Source organism: Stegodyphus dumicola, chromosome 1, assembly GCF_044657685.1.
Source record: "Stegodyphus dumicola isolate Sdum_Otavi_A_Nest chromosome 1, ASM4465768v1".
Classification (NCBI taxonomy): Eukaryota; Metazoa; Arthropoda; class Arachnida; order Araneae; family Eresidae; genus Stegodyphus; species Stegodyphus dumicola.
Window position 1 is genome coordinate 159,502,436 of NC_140768.1, and position 17,236 is coordinate 159,519,671.

At 34.5% G+C, this 17,236-nt stretch overlaps 1 protein-coding gene across 1 annotated transcript in view; it reads right to left on the reverse strand.

Annotated features, from left to right (window-relative positions):
• Window positions 1-16,136, reverse strand: part of LOC118200981 (uncharacterized) — a 54,109-nt gene extending 37,973 nt beyond the window's left edge. The window contains exon 1 of the mRNA XM_085822705.1: window positions 16,025-16,136. The gene's annotated coding sequence lies outside the window, so the exon portion shown is untranslated. The remainder of the gene's footprint in view (window positions 1-16,024) is intronic.
• Between the last annotated feature and the right edge of the window lie 1,100 nt (window positions 16,137-17,236).

Genomic DNA, 17,236 nt, shown 5'->3' on the forward strand with positions numbered 1-17,236 from the left:
TAAAAAGATCATAACGCCCATCTCAAGTAGTTATGCTAGCCCGGTGGTTTTATGTAAGAAAAATAATGACTATCCTTTGACGCATCCAAAAAGGTGGAGATTCGCTATTGATTACCGTAAATTAAACTCCATAACTAAATATCCGGTATATCCGTTACCGATCATTGAAGAAATTCTAAGGAACATAAAATCAACCAAATTTATGACGACTTTAGACTTAACGACTGGTTATTTTCAAATAGGGGTTAGGCCTGAGGACGTGCCTAAGACTGCTTTTATAACCAAGTCTGGCACTTATGCATTTTTGCGTATGCCGTTTGGCCTTTCATGGGCCCCGGCAACATTTCAGCGATGCATGGACATTGTGTTAAGACCTGTTCTTGGAAAGTCCACATTTATCTATTTAGACGATATCATTATTACTAGTGATAATCTCGATCAACATGTACAGGATTTAAGACAGGTGTTTTCTTTATTAAATGAGGCCGGTCTAAAAGTTAATGTCGAAAAGTGCAAATTTGCAGCCCCTGAATTAAAATATTTAGGTTACAAAATATCTCAAAAAGGAATCGAGACAGACGAATCAAAAATAATCGCTGTACAAAAGTATCCGACTCCAAACACGGCAAAGAAGCTCTCTTCTTTTCTAGGACTTTGTTCATATTATCGGTCCTTTATAAAAGATTTTGCGGCTATCGCTGAGCCATTGTTAAAATTAAAAAGGAAAAAGGCAAGATTCTCGTGGACGGCCGAAGCCAATAGTGCTTTCGAAAAATTAAAACAAGCATTAACGCAAGCCCCTGTGTTGAAATTTCCTGAAAAGAATGAGAATTTAGAAATTTCAGCGGATGCTTCGGATTATGCGGTAGGAGCGGTACTTTCGCAAAATCAGCAGCCCGTGGCATTGTTTAGCCGAACTTTAAATCAAACACAAAGAAATTATTCCGCGACCGAGAGAGAGGAACTTGCAGTTCTGTTAGCAGTGGAAAAGTTCCGAGTCTATTTTGGAAAGGCGCCAATAACAGTGTACTCTGATCATGCGGCGGTAACTAGATTGTACTCAGGGAAAAACGTATCCCCAAGGTTAATAAGATGGGCACTCAAGCTACAAGAATATAATCTGGTAATCAAGCATACCCCCGGAAAGGAAAATATCGTAGCAGATGCCCTATCCAGAATTAAAATAGATAAAGAAGGTAATACTGTAAAGGTGGCAATGCTCACAGCATGTACAATAAATTCCCGAGAAATTGTAATAACCGAACTGGGTAAGGATCCTGAGTTTGGAAGCATTTATGAGTATTTAAAGGATCCTGAAAATTTTAGCCACCAAGATATTCTGGCGATAAGAAATAGGGCGGCCCATTACGAACTAATAGATGGTCTATTATTCTATACAAAAACTACGAATTCCAACAACGAATTTCGACCTGTTATCCCAGCTAGTCTTAGATTAAATATTCTGCAGGAGCTCCATGACAGCCCTTTAGCTTCTCATGCTGGTATTCGAAAAACTATCCAACGCGTACGCGAGGCAGTCTACTTTCCTGAACTGCAAAAGTTAACAAGGGCGTATGTCCAGTCCTGCCCAACATGTCAAGCAGTTAATTATATTAAAATCCGCCCGGCCGGGTTTCTAAATAGTATTAAATCCGAATTTCCAAATGAAATAATTGGCATCGATTTATTGGGCCCTTTCCCAAAAAGTCAGTTAAATAAAAGTCGCTATCTCCTTGTTATGGTTGATCATTTTAGTAAATGGACCGAAATTGTTCCCTTAAAACGAGCCTCCGCGAAATTAGTTACTGATTCTATTTTAAATAAATATATTTTAAAATACGGGGCGCACCTAAAAGTTATATCGGATAATGGTCCTCAATTTGTAAGTAATATATTTGAAGACATGTGCAAAAACTGGGCATACGTCATTTAAAAATTGTCCCGTATCGGCCGCAATCAAATATAGCGGAACGGGTCAATAGAAATATAGTGAAAATTATCCGTAGTTATGTTAAAAATTTTCATAAAAGCTGGGATAACTATGTCAATGAATTTGCTTTCGCCCTTAGGACCGCAAAACATGATACAACGGGCAAAACTCCTGCTGAGTTATTTCTAGGCAGAAAGATTATAACGCCGTTAGATAAATTATTTTATGTGCAACAAAGAGCCCCAGAATTTAAAATGGGTGATATAGAAAAACTAATTAAGGAAGCAAAGAAGAATACGGAAGTAGCACAAAGAAAACAGAAGTTCTATTATGATTTGAAACGACGGGGAGTAACTTATAAAGTAGGGGATGAAGTTTTAAAAATTAAGCATTCACTTTCTTCAGCACCAGAAGATAAGACTGCCAAGTTTTTTCCACGATTTGAAGGAAGAAGCCAGAATGAAGGGAGAAGGACGACGTATGTGAAGAGAACCAGGAGAAATGACGGCAACTATAACCCGGCTCTAAAACGGAAGGTCTACTCATCCGACAGGACTCTCCGCAGCAAATGTCGCCGAACTACTGAAGGGCCATCAGCGGCGGAGGAAAAGTTACAAGGAAAATTTGAACGGCCAGCAACGAGGTCCAAGCAGGCACACGAAAGAAGTTTCCCGGTTCCGCCAAGACCAGCTGCCATCAAACGGCCAAGACCACAAGCAGAGGAGAAAAAGAAGGTATTCAAGGGTGACCGAACTGGTGAAAAAAGGAAGCTTCCAGAGGAAGGCACTGAAGGGCGAGCCTGTACAAGAAGGAGGATAAATCAAACAACTATCTGCAATACCTTTAAAGACTGGGCCCAGAAAAGGATGTCCGAATATCACAAAGATAAGTAAAATTTTATGTTACTTTGCAAATTTAAGTTAATCTTTCATTCTTACTGCAAGTGGCACATTTCAAGAAGTTTTACCTCATGCGAGGTCTACCTTTATCGCCAAAAGGGCGAGAAATGAGTTGTTACCGATTTTGGTATTATGTTTTTCAATTACTCGCGCGTAAAACTAAAGTTGATGTATAATAGCGTTGTGTAAAGACTTAAATATTGTAAAAAGTTATTGTATAAATTTTATTTAAAACATTCTAGCAAGAAAGAAGTTTTAGTCTGAAAGACTTTTTGAAATGTAGTATTATTTCAATGTAGAAAGAATTGGCACTTGCTTTGAAAAGAATAGAAGTTAACAATGTACTACTAATGTATGTTTTCAAATGTGTAAAATTAACGGCATGTTGATATGTTCTTATATACATGTGAACTGTTATTTTAAATGTTAAGAAATACCGTGATATGGTAAAGTGAATGTTAAAATTTTTTTTATTCGTGTGACTGTAAAAAGACTAAAGCATGGCGAATATGTGTTAAAGGTTGAATGATGTAGTTAGGCTCTCTGACGCTACACTTTAGAGTTAGCCACTTTTAGAATAGTATTTCAGGGTTTAGAGTTGAAATTAGGGTGTGTTAAGAGGTCTTGTTATGTTGAATTTTAGCACGTTAGTGTTTTGATTGTAGGAGGAAGTGTGGAACACGTAGACAGAAACACATTCGTGTTTGGTGTTCTTTTACAACACATGTCAGAGAGCACGGGGAGAGATAATTAAAATAGTCATGAATGAAATAAGAATGTTAAGTGAAATATAATTATACATGTTACTTGCCATTTCATTGTGTAACATTTCATTAAACTAGTTTTCCTTCCAGATCTCTGGAAGGAACCAGATTTGAACTAAAAGCTCCTGTTTAGGTGCAGTACAGATGACAAAATTGCGTGTCCTGGGAGCTGCTATTGTAAAAACAATTTTTTTTTTTTAAATTTCTAGTTTCTAGGGAAGTTGTGTTTGTAAAAGGTTGGCCTCGCGTTAGATTCTAGAGCTAAAAGTTTTCAACAAGGTCGTTTTAGACCTCAGTTTCAAACTAATTAACTCTGGCGGGAAGTATGTAAGGATCTTAAGTTTTACTAACGTTTATTTTATTTTAAATCTTTACTATCACTTCTTATTTTCTACTTCCGGCCAGAATTATAAGCGTGAAGGTTTTTATGCAAAGTTTGTCTGGCGAACGCCAAGTATTTAAGTTGTGGCTTTTTGCCAAGCGAGAGAGAGGAAGCAGTGAGTCGAAGCAGGCCGCTTACCTTAGAAGTTTTACGCAGTTGCTTGTTGCCTTCCAGGCCAGAGGTTTTAATCCTCTTGATAAATTTTAAACGTATTGTAGTGTTCACAGTTCTCTGTTCTACATACGGCTTCCTGTTATTATAAGGCCAATCTTCCACGTTTATTATTCTAAAGTTAAATTAGAGTTTAGTTTTATTTTATATTTTTACGTTAGACCCCAAGTAGCGCGTCGGTGTATTCCGAAATACGGAAGTTTTTTAAATAGAGAAAATAAAGGGTTTTGTATACCCTTCTTGTGTATCCTGTCTACTTCCCACAATTAGTGAACATAGCTTTAGTAAGCTCTCTGTTCCGAGTCAGGTCCTTGCATGTTCCCGAAGAAGGTAAGAAGGAACGGTGACCCTGATAACCTAAGTGATCTTTAATATTTCAATTCTCACTTTTTCTTCGTATGTGTTATCTTCCTGTGTTCAGTTCTTTTTTATAACGATACTAAAAGATAATTTAAGTGTTATATTTCATTTGAAAACATATTCAATATTTTCAGTATGCCATCGGGTATAAAAATGTTTTGTTGTTTCAAGAAAAGCCTATTCTAGCACTCGCAAAGATTTGCGATAATAATCCTTCATGAAACATTATAACGAGCTTGCATGGTTACGTGCAGGTAAACAATGCGTAGAAAAGAGCCGCGTCCGTAATGAAAGCTGGTTTCACGCTTAAAAAAAAAAAAAAAAAAAAAAAAAAAAATTAATCACTATTACATTTTATCTACTCCTGTTGGAAGAAGTGATATCAATTAAATTGGTGTCAAAAGCAATTAAATATTTTAAGAATACAACCACTGATTGGAATAAATTTATGAACTTTTCGAGGTTTGCTCAAAACACCTGGTAAGATATACTAAAAGAAGAGAAATTGTCGAAATCAACGAGAATCTCTCTACGCAGAGGAAAACGCTGCAAGAAGTATCGTACCCACATATTGAATATTCGAAAGCCTCTGCAACGAAACATAAGAATGTTTTAAATTCCTAAAACGGATGCCAAAACACTTTTCAAAACAACATTAGGCGTGTTGAACTAATTTCAATATATATTTATTGATAAAAGGGGTATAAGAAAGACACTTTTGATAAAGAGGGGTATAAATACTTTTACTGTAAATAATTCTTACAATTTTGTAAGGTTTATCATAAATTTTTAACAGTTATCTTTAGTTTAGTTTTTTTTAACAGTTATCTTTATTTAAGGGGCCAACTCATATATAAAGTTCCAACCTAGAATTTACAGCTATATATGTGGAACCTTGAGAACTGGTAAGCGAATAATCGCTTTAATTCAGGAAATAGAAAAGTAAACTCAAGCAGGATTAATTACCCTTTATTGCTCAAAATAAAGTTTTACAGATGGCCCTTTCTCAGGACGTACAAAACAGCCTCCACTTGGGCTTGAACTCAAGAGTACTAAGAAAATCAAATTTAACTAATGCTTAACTAAAAAGATATAGCCGAAATTATCAAAATTCTACAGGAGTTGGCCCTTAAATGTTAAGTAAACGGCGAAGCTATCGAGGGCATTTAACCACGATTCTAAACGCACATTCTGGCCGGACATTTGTAAGCTGTAATTAGAAGGGATAGGGAAGTAACTTTAACTAAAGGTAACTGTTAAAAACTTAGGATAAACCTTACAGCTTTAAAGATCATAGAACTACGAGACTGTTATAACTTTACAGATTGCAAAACTATAAATACGGATTTTGGAGAACTGGTTGCCGCAAAGATCCACAGGTATCATAAATTTTATAACTATAGATGACAATACAATATCAGATGAAAAGGATAGGAAGAGGAAGAGATAAACATGAATTAAGTTGCGCCTGCTCAGCTTTATTGTAACCAAGATCTGAGCGACTTGCTGAACATTAGTCGAAAATCAAATTTTTTAATTTCGCAACGACATTGGAAAAGATTCCCGCGTACTGCTCCGAGTGGACAAATTAGGTTTCCGTACTTCCTGCCCCCCCTTATTTGAAAACTAGGGTATTTTGGCTTCATCATATTTTCATTTAACTGTTCTGATAGCTTTTTGATACATTATACGGATGTATTAGGATTCAACGGCTAAGCACGTAAGGGACACGTCTACACGTGAAGAAATCCCGAAAATTCTCATGCAGCCAGTCCACTCGCTGAGATGTGTACTGGGTCGAACTATTAGTTTTCAACGATTTTACCGTTCACCGCTGGTGACCTGTTTATCGTATGAAAAGCGAGGATTTTGTCGTCGAGTTTAAAATCGACAAAAGGCAGAACAGGGAGTGGAAATCTTCAGTTTTATGAAAATTGGTTATAGGATTCTTTTTCTTCTATGAAGGACAAAGTTATTTGTTTGGTACGTTCCCGAAAATTTCTTAAGAATTCTAATACAAAAAGTATTATAAACTGAAAAATTCTTTAATTTAAGAAGAATTTAAAAATTTGGAATTTGTAGACCTTTTCCGTATTAATCAGGACAGTTACATAAAGATAAAATAGATCACCTCGCAAAACCATAGTGGTGAGACTATATTGTCCACCACATTTCAGTTCAGGGATAACTTGCACAGCTAGTCTGATTTTTTTTACGTCAAGAAACCGAAAAAATGATCATTGTTCCAGCCAAAATTTGAACTCGGGACTTCTCGATTGCTAGTTGGGCGTGCCTCCAATTACAGCAACAAGGCACGTCGAAAGGAAGGAGAAAATACCTTGTAGGGTTATATTTATTTTAACTAACAAGTTAAAGTTTAATTTTAAACTTTCCTATAAGCCTTCATTGCCATAATTGTCAATTCCAGAATATTTAAATTTGGTATCGCGCGTGAAAGAATGCAAATTCTACATTCTGAAGAAAGAGTTTAAAAACCGAGGTTCAGTAGGAAACTTAGAGAGAGTTAGGCTATTACCGTTACATCCGGTGCTTGAGCTTGTACTCTCGGAGTTATTGCTGGTTTACGTGATTTTTTTTTCAGTTGCCGCCCAAAGGAGGTTTATTGCGTTAGCATCGAGTTGACGCATTGTAAATTTTAAAGAGTTAATAAAGGGTACTTTTAAACTTTCTTCTGTGTAGTTCCTTCTTCGGTGACCGGAAAAATGCCTACATTAAAGAAGCTCACAGGAATAATGCTCATAGGTATAAATGATGACAGGAAAAAAGCCCACAAAAAAATATACCCACACAGAAAAAAAGCTCATATGGAAAAATGCTCACTTAGAAATATACTCACATGGAAATAAGCCCACTGATAAATAAAATAGTTAGAAATATCCTTACAATAATCAATCAATAATTAATCGATTTGATCATCGTACACCTACTTGAAATTTAAATTACGAAAACATCTATGGTATATATGTATATATATATATATAAACAACTGTATAACTTATATGTATATTCATTTGCTGGTATAAGATTAACAAATGGACTGTTTTCAATTAGGAAAAGGAGAGGAGGAAGAAAGAAAAATGAAACAGAATATAGAGTAAAAAATTAATACAATTTTAATTGTTAAAAAATAATAGTAAATTTAAGTTACACATTTAGAAAAATAGCAAATATAAATAATTATTGCATTTAAATTACGTAAACTACCTTATTATATATAAATCATAAATATATATTTCAAAAAGTTATAAATACATAAAATTACTGAAAATTAGCAAATATGTGTAAATATCTAATTTTATCATCGATTTCATCATAGTTTATTACATGATTCGCGATTACTAAATGTAAGTTTTCATATTTTCTTTTCTTTTCTTTTTTTTTTTTTAAACTTCAGTACACCCTGTATTTGCAATAGCTATTAATAAACGTTGACAGGCTACGTTTATTATACTAAATCTTTTTTCAGTCCGTCAAATAAAAACCACATACTGGAATGGCTACAATTAAATAATGAATTTAGTACCTTACGAAAGCTTCCGTAAAGATTTACGGTTTTAGGAGATTTTTCTGAGGCTGCTTCATAATGATTCCCCACTTCAATTGGAAAATGTGGTCTTCTAGAACTTTTTTGATTCAAAACTTAAATAACTACATTCAAACATCAATTCCTATAGGTACACATAAAAAAATATGAAAAAAGTATGCAAAAATAGAGTAAAAAAACTAACCATTGACAGTTACAAGAACAAAAATGTCGTACAGGGGCAGTGGTATAAAATATTATAGTACATGCAAAATTTTACTATAGTTTTTCATTCTTTTATATACCGCCTCTGAAAAAGTTAATGTGAGCATTTGTCCAATAATTTTTTCAAATGATTAAATAATTTGTCTTTTAAAAATTAAGTAGGTGTACGATGTTCAGATAGATTAATTATTGATTGATTAATGTAAGTATATTTCTACGTATTTTATTTATCAGTAGGCTTATTTCCATGTGAGCATATATCTATGTGAGCTTTTTACTGTGTGGGCAGATTTCTGTGTGGGCTTTTAACCTGTGAGCATTTATACCTGTGGACTTTTTTTCCTGTGGGCTTAGAAGTTGGACAAGTAGATCCTACATCCTTACAAACATTCTAGGAGATTTGCGATGATTAGAGGTTTGTAAAGGAGAATAACGGACACCACCACTCTGTCTTCACGAAATGACAAAAATGGTGTGAAATCACATATTGCTTCAAATAACACTCAAATCTCAAAATGCGCTTACCTGGAAGTTATTTACCTAAAAAGAATTTTTAATTTAGCACTCATCACCGTGTTGTAATTTAGTTCTTATAGTACGTTTTTCGCTGAATTTTTATAATGTACGAAAGACTTTATGATCATCTTGCATACATAAGTAGAACAAATTAGTTTGGACGATATTTTCATATTGAAGATGCTTCCAAAAACATAAAGATTGATTGTAATTTTGTGAAACACGACTATATTATTATAGTCACAGAATCAGAATGAATAAATAAATAATGCATGGCTTCATCAATAAATATACAGTTTGAGAAAACTTAGCTGCATTGAAATAAAATTAATTATTAGATGTATTTTGTGATTTATTTCATTTTCTTAAAATTAAAACTCCCTTTCTTGTTGCTAAGGTTCGCATTTCACAGCCGGTGGCATCTTGAAACAGAAGAAATATGATAATTAGTGTTTAAATTTTACGTAAATTTTACGTTAAATTTACGCAAAAAAAACCTGATACTCAACATTTAGCTTGAATTTTAGTTTGAGGATAAAAGAGCCTAAATTAGATTGGTATAAAAGTTCTGATATTTCATTTTATGATGTATAAGATGTACGATTAGAAAGAGCAGATAGTGCTTATAATTTTTTGCCTCTGAGTAAATGAAAATCGCTACGTTGGAATATGCTTGAAATAAATGTCATTTTATCACAGTTTGGAGCAAGCTTATCTGAGCAATGACTGCAACGGACCTATGATAAGTGATATAAAGTATCGATACATAGGCGTCATATCTGAAGTCCTGCTTTAATTTTGCAGCCTCCATGGAAATTTCAAAATTTTATAAACTTTTATAAATGTAATAAATCTTAATTTTTTTTCTATCCTAAGTTATAAAATTAAAAAATTCCAAACAAAGGGAAGCTGGGAGTTATTTTTAGTGGGTCTATTATTAAAATAAAATTCAATTAAAATTTAGGGTGCAGTGCATAAAAACTAGCTGAAGAAAGAAAAACTGAATACCCTTATGGTGTAATTTATTTTTATGGATTACATTTCTCGAAAGAGCAGGAACATGTGAGTATTTTTGTTGCCACTTCTTTTTCTTCTTAAAATCATTTTGCTAAAAAGAAATTATTATTGTGAAAAAGAGTTTTAAGTAGCTAATTACAACTAGATCAAAAATTCAGAATGATGAAAGGCAATATTTATAGTAATTTGTATGCATATAATTGAAAATGATACCGTAAGTTTCAACAAAACTTTTATTCAAAGTATTGGGGAAAATCAGCTAATTTTTAAGTTCAAAGTTATTAGGGTAGTTAAAAGTTAAATGTAGAACTTGGCCAAAAAGGTAGAACTAGCCAAATAATTTGCCGCTTTGCTTCATTCATTTTAGTTTTCATAATGGCAAATAAGCAACTTCGTATAATATTTGCAGAAGTTCAGTCTCTTCTTCGTCCATGAAAACAAACCTATAATACAACATTTAAATTGAAAACGGGATCATTTTTGTCTTTTGTGGCAGGTTCCTTTATAATCTCCCACAAAACTTTCAGCATTGTTCAAAGTTTATGAGTTTATTGGGGCAAAGAATCACACCGATTTACCTATGAAAAGTAATGGTCAATACGGCACACATATACCACACAGTATTCTGTCTTTTAATCAGAATACTGTGTGGGCAGATTTCTGTGTGGGCTTTTATCCTGTGAGCATTTATACCTGTGGACTTTTTTCCCTGTGGGCTTAGAAGTTGGACAAGTAGATCCTACATCCTTACAAACATTCTAGGAGATTTGCGATGATTAGAGGTTTGTAAAGGAGAATAACGGACACCACCACTCTGTCTTCACGAAATGACAAAAATGGTGTGATCCTGTGTGGGCAGATTTCTGATTAAAAGACAGAATACTATGTGGTATACAATAATATTCTGATTAAAAGACAGAATCTTGCTGAAAAAAAAGCAGCATTATATGAAATGTCCCATGGAGGTAAAAGGAAACTGGGAATAATTTCTCGTTACACTTTGGAAAGGGTGTGTGTGTGTGTGAGATTACGGCAAAGCCTCGAGGGCTATCTGCCTAAGGAGAGGGATGCCTTCGTGGAGGACTTTCTAAGGGGAACTGGCTCGTATACACGTTACACATGGGGAAAACCACGAAAACGCCCATGCAGCCAGCCCGTTCGCGGGATTCGAACCTCGGACCGAACTACCAGTGTTCAGCGACTTTACCGCTCGGCCGCTGGTGGGCTCACTTCGGAAAGGATTCTATTGGTTAGATTATGGCAAAGCACACGACGGCTATCTACCTATCTTCAGGGATGGATATCTTCAATGAGAAGAACGTTTTAAGAGAAACCGGGACTCACCCATGTTGTTACATTTCGGAATTAACTGTATAACACACAAAAAACCAACTGCTTGGACACGTCTACTTTGAGAGGCGTGGCAAATTTTATTCAACGCTTTAAACAATCTTTGTGAACCGCTTCTTGCTAATTTGCAGCTTTTGATGTTGGAGATATGATATCACTAAAATTTTATCACTAAAATGTATTCTGCCAGCCACCTCTGGTTCATCAATAATCTTCTCTGAGCATGCTTTTGTTGACCTTAACCTTTCATAAGCAGTTTTCTGTTAAGCATATAGGATATGCAACTCCAGATTGAGATTTTATATCATTATATTTTTCAGTCTCCTGTATACATAGCTTTCGACGGCTACTGAGGCCTTTTGTAATATAAAAATTAGTTTCTTAACATAATGTTTCAATATTTCAGTTCAGCTTACGTTTTAAGTTTGCTCTTTGCATAGATCGACTAAGGGAGCCGCCCAGTCGGTATACTGGTTAGGGAAGCTGACTGCGATGTCGAAAGGCCTGGTTTAGAATCCCGGAGAAGGCATGGTTGTAACTGTCCGTCCCTTCATAGGAAAGGCGATGGTGACCCACCTATTAGGTGTCTCCATAATAAAGAGACCGCCACATCCGGCCTTGTATAGATTAATGGACTGGTTTACATTTGTAATTGCTCACAATCTGCCATTGGAAAAAAAAAATCGACTGAGTGAAACTTCTTAGATTCCAATATGTTGCTTGTTGTTTCAAAGTTCGGTGAAGATTACCTTAAACCCAAAAGTAGAAGATAATTTTCATGAACATCATTTCCACAGCTGTTACAATATCTTCTGATTTTATGCTGTTATTTAAGCCGATTGAAAAAGTCTGGAGGGGGATTTTCTCCCTTTTTGAAAGGGCATAAAAATTTTAAGGGGAATTTAAGCAATTTTACGCCGACATTATCGTCATAAAATTGAGAGAATGGAAGCTAATCTCGGAATGAATATTCAGTACGTTCTACCTTATTTATGAAGTATGAGCTTCACCTGACGTTAATGCCACATAAACTGCGTATGGCAGAAAATGTTCTAACTTAGATGACTTATTCATGAAATTGAAATGTTTTCCTAAATTGTATATAGTTTTTCTCTTTCATCTATACTTTATTACTTTAAAAAATTATTGTATATTATGTATTAAATCCAACTCAGGGTGTACTTCCAAGCGCTCGTATCAGACAGCCTGCTACTGCACACGTGACAACCGGTCACTCCTCTTTCCTTGCACCTCCAATCAGCATCTGACTTGAGCTCACATGACAAGTCTTCATCGCTAAGCGTCCATACAGGACCTTATCTCAAAGAGACTTTATCAATTTATGCAAATTTTTATACTATGTATTTCTCCTCAATCTTATATATTATTAGGAAATTATCAGGAAAAGACAATGCTTTCCCACCACCGCGTTTTCCAATAAGTCTGGTTTTCATTCTGTGACGCAGGGTCACCCCCTTTTCTCCTGACCTTTAGTCACCACCACCTACCTGTAAGAACTACTGATTTCAGGTGCCACCACACATCAGGAGCCGGTAAAGCGGCATTTACTAGCTGCACACCGGCCATAGCAAAATGGATGGATGGATGGATATCTCAAAGAGCCGGAAAATATCGTTTAGGTAACACGATATTCTCAGCATAACAGACGAACTTGGAAAACCTGGCACGAGAATCTCTCTATGCATACTGAGATTTTATAGTCTCAGAGGTAACATGCTTTACTCAAAGGTAACATGTTTTATAATGGAGGGCTTCCCTTAGTTTACACAACAAATTATTTTAAGTTTGGTACTTTTCCTGAACTCTCATTCTGCCTTCGCATTTCCTCGCCAGGATGCAAATTTAAAGTGAAGAGAGTTTACATACAAACGAATCTAGAAGTGTTTCAATGCGTGATTACGCTAGTCAGCACACGTTACTAGTTTGTCCTTGCTGTTGTTACGCGCAGTTGCTGATACGCCCTGTGCTGCCATTTAATAAATATATCGCCGCGTAGGTTGCTGAGTCATCCTAATTTATCCTCAAACTAAACTGTTAGCCCAGCCGTTCTCTTTGAATTTATCGTTAAATTATTCTCAAGTTCCACCGCCGGTCTTCGGTGTTATTATAAGCACGAAGTACGTGCCATTTGTGTCAAGTGCTTGACGAATGAAAGGGTTTATTTTATCTTTCTTCTGTGCTGCTATTATTCCCGCCTGTGCGAGAAATGGTCAGGTTTCCTCCTAAGATCAGTTTACTTTATAATAGCGATGAAAGTCAGATATTTCCAGTAATATTTTAGGGACAGCATGTACAAATTCCATCGGAATATGCAAAGTAAAGTACATAAGCGGAAAGAAGATCTTTTACAATTTTTCGTCATTAGTAGATTTTAAGGCTTTCCTATTAGGCAGTCCTTCAATCGTATAGCGAAATAGAAACTGGCCTGAAAAAACTCAGTTGATATTTCATGAGACGAAATCGTTTATTAAATTAATAGTTCTTAATTGAAAACAGCACGAATTTCAATGAAAGCATGCCGATCTAAACAAGCTATGTGATGCATATTGAAAATGAAGGGTAGCTGACAATATACAACAAAAATATGCCGGAGTGGAAGAAGAGAACTATTTGTAACTATCCTTATGATGCTTAAAAATAGCGAGAATTCTTTGCCCAAAAGAATTTCATGTCACCTTGTTGTCTTTTAGCAACTCCAGATACGCTTTGGATTGCTATCAGGAAATGATGATTCGGGAGCTCGGGCATTATAGCATTTATTTGAAAGTGAAAACGTAAGTGAAAACGTATGATTCAGCAATAATGCTCTTTGTTCGGTCCTCGAGTATGCCAGGCCATGGAATTTATATTGTTTTATATTATTTATATCGAAAGCTAAATAATATATATATATATATATATATATATATTATTTATATCGAAAGCTAAATAATATATATATATATATATATATATATATGTTTTTTAAGGAGATCCGCTTATGCTAGTAAAATATCCCCTCATAATGAAAATTTGTCACTTTTATTTTCGGCACTAATGCTGGTTGTTTTCGTTTTTGCGGGCAGTGAGACTTAAGATTACAAGACAGTCTGCATTCAGACTGTTCTCACTGACTGCTAATTACAAATTTTCAGATCTCAGGTTCCAGTCGATTTATTTATCATTTATACTCTTATATTGCTATTATATATGTATATATATAATACCATTTCCTTTCATTAATTGGATTATATATATATATATAATTTATCATTGCATTCTTATCTTGTATTTAAAAGTAATTCCTAAATGGATTCTATTTGTACTCCAGTTTGATTTCCTAATCCTTAGTGCTCCACCAGTGGCCGTATACCGCTGGATGTTAGGAGTTCGACCCGGGCTTGATCTCACGCAATAGTTGCAATGCGTAGTTGGTCTTCGTGGTTTCCAAATGAATAAGAAGCATACGTGCCAGCTTCCCTCAGAAAGTCCTCCATAAAGGCATCCCCTCCCTTAAGGAAATGGCCGTCGTGTGCTTTGCCGAATTCAAGTAACTAAATCTCATCTTGAAAGTTTCATAAATAAAGATATACTTTTAACTTCTTATTTTTCTATAAAATGCGAAATTTTCAAGAAATCTTCAGTAAATTTCGTAAAGATACTTAAAATACGTAAATAGATAAGGAATAAAACAGAGGATGTAGCAATCTTGTTGTTAGGTGGTTAGGTGTCTTAAAAATTTATTTTGTAGATAAATTATATTATATGGATATATGGAGACATCTTTTCGTAATGGCACAAATGGTATAAATAATTATGAAAGTTATGAATTCCATATGTTATCGAAAAGTAAGTTAAAAACAAAAACAAACAAACAAAAAAACAAAACAAAAAAAAATATTAGGAAATACATGTGTTTTTTTATCTGCGTATTTAGTTGCATTAACTATGCACGAAAGAAAAAATTCTTATTGGTTGAGAAATTGCAACAACTCTTAACACTGGCATTTGAGAATTTAAGGTAGTTATTTTTGCTATGTTCTTTAGTAGACCATCAAAAATCAAATTTCAAAAAATAGATGGTAAGGTTTTTCTGACGTGTTTCCTTCATGTACTCTTTCTCATTGCATTTATTTTTATAATTTTTTATTGCTTCACATTTCAATTTATATTCTTTGGTATGTCATGCAAGTAAACGACCGCATTTCGATATTTTTTCCCTTACCTTTTCCCGTGAGCTATAGGGGCCAATTTCGAAAGTATTATGGCCATTTAGTCACTTATTTTAAATGAAAGGAACAGAAAAACAAATCTACAGGGTCTTGCATTTCCTAATCCATATTAAGAAGTAAATTTTAAATCTCCATAGTTTACTGAAATTTCTTGAGACACATTTAAAGTAGTGAAAGTGCGGGACATATATGTGTCAGGTTCCTGGAAAAGAAGGCTTTAATAACTTTATTTGCTTAGTGTAATAAATAGTTTAAGGAAGCAGTTATAATTATCTTTGAATTTGTACTCTCTTACTTCGAATATGTACACTCTGCACACACACACACAAAAGGAGGCAGTTCTGTGATTGCGAGATTAGCGGATGCGTATAGAAGCCCATACCCAAAATGTAGCTTTTGAAAAAGTTCCTAAAATGATTGCCTTATACACGGAATTACGATAGTGAAATTCCTTTTTAGTCAGAAATGGAAAAATCTTATATTTGTAACATGATCCTATATTAGTCATTTTCCTTTTCACATTATCGGCATTCTATCACAAGTATATCACACATTTCAATTCCCCCCTACTCGATTGGGATTATTTTTATAATTTTTTCACTCTGATAAGCAAGAAATATTCAAAAGTACTCACCTGGATCGAAGTCTCCTAAAATCTACAAGCACAGTTGTCGTGGGCTAGAAATTGAAAATGCTTCACAGTTTATGTGAACATATTTATATGAATATATTAGGAAATCCAGGGTACTGGTTTTTGATTAGATGGGCTGTTCCGCACGATCGTATATTTGCACATTACGAAGCACTGGGAGTTAGATAAGATGGCTTTTCTCCTAGGTTTTACACGGTATTTCGCTTTTCTGCTCTTTCCCTTTGTAGATAAAAGTAGTTTTTACCCAATTTATTATTTTTCCCTAAAAGCAAAAGTAATTTTTATCCAACTTACATTTCATACTGACATGAGATGGCTGCAAAGAAATTTTTGTAATTTTCCTCATGCGTGTGCGTTAAAGAACTTTCTTTTCAAAAGCTTCAGTAAAACACAATGTTTCCTAAAACCAGCCGTTTTATGCATTTTGCATAAAGAAGGTTGTTTCGAGATGGCTTCTTCTACAAACGAAAAAAAGGGGATAAAGTTATTGTCTAAATTTTAGACTCTAACTATGACCTTTTAGATAAAAATATGACCTTTTAGACTCAAAGTCACATTTTCTTATAATAAGAGCGTTTAACAAATACTTTTATATAAAATAGTACAAGTAAATAGTATGCTCTTAATAAATACTAATATAAAATAAAATAACAACTATTATGTTGTCTTTTTTAGGGAATACATTGTTAATAAATGTGTAGAGTCATTAGGTTAATTGAAAGCAGAAAAGATAAAAAATATGCAACCGCCTTCACCGGGAATCGAACCACGGACCTCTGGAATACCGGCCCAGCGTGCTACCGTTACACCACGAAGGCACGCTAGGGAAGTGGGAGAAATACCTTATAAATGAATTAGTGCACAATTTCTCATATCTGAATTTTCATCGATGATTGAAACTTTCAACCTTTTCGGTACTATTCGGTTTCGAGGGCCGTAAAAAATCGCCAAACTATTGTTGATGCCAATGCTGCCAAAAATAATTGCGGCAACCCTAATAATTGCGGCAAGAAAGGAAATATAGTAGTAAATAACTACTTAAGATTGATGTTTTAATTTAGATGAAAGGTTAATTTCATATAATACTTTTTTATTATTATAATTTATGTGAAAAAGCTAAACATGACTGAATGGAAGCATAAGAGTAAATAACTATTTCAGATCATTATTATAATTTATATAAAAATTGCTAAA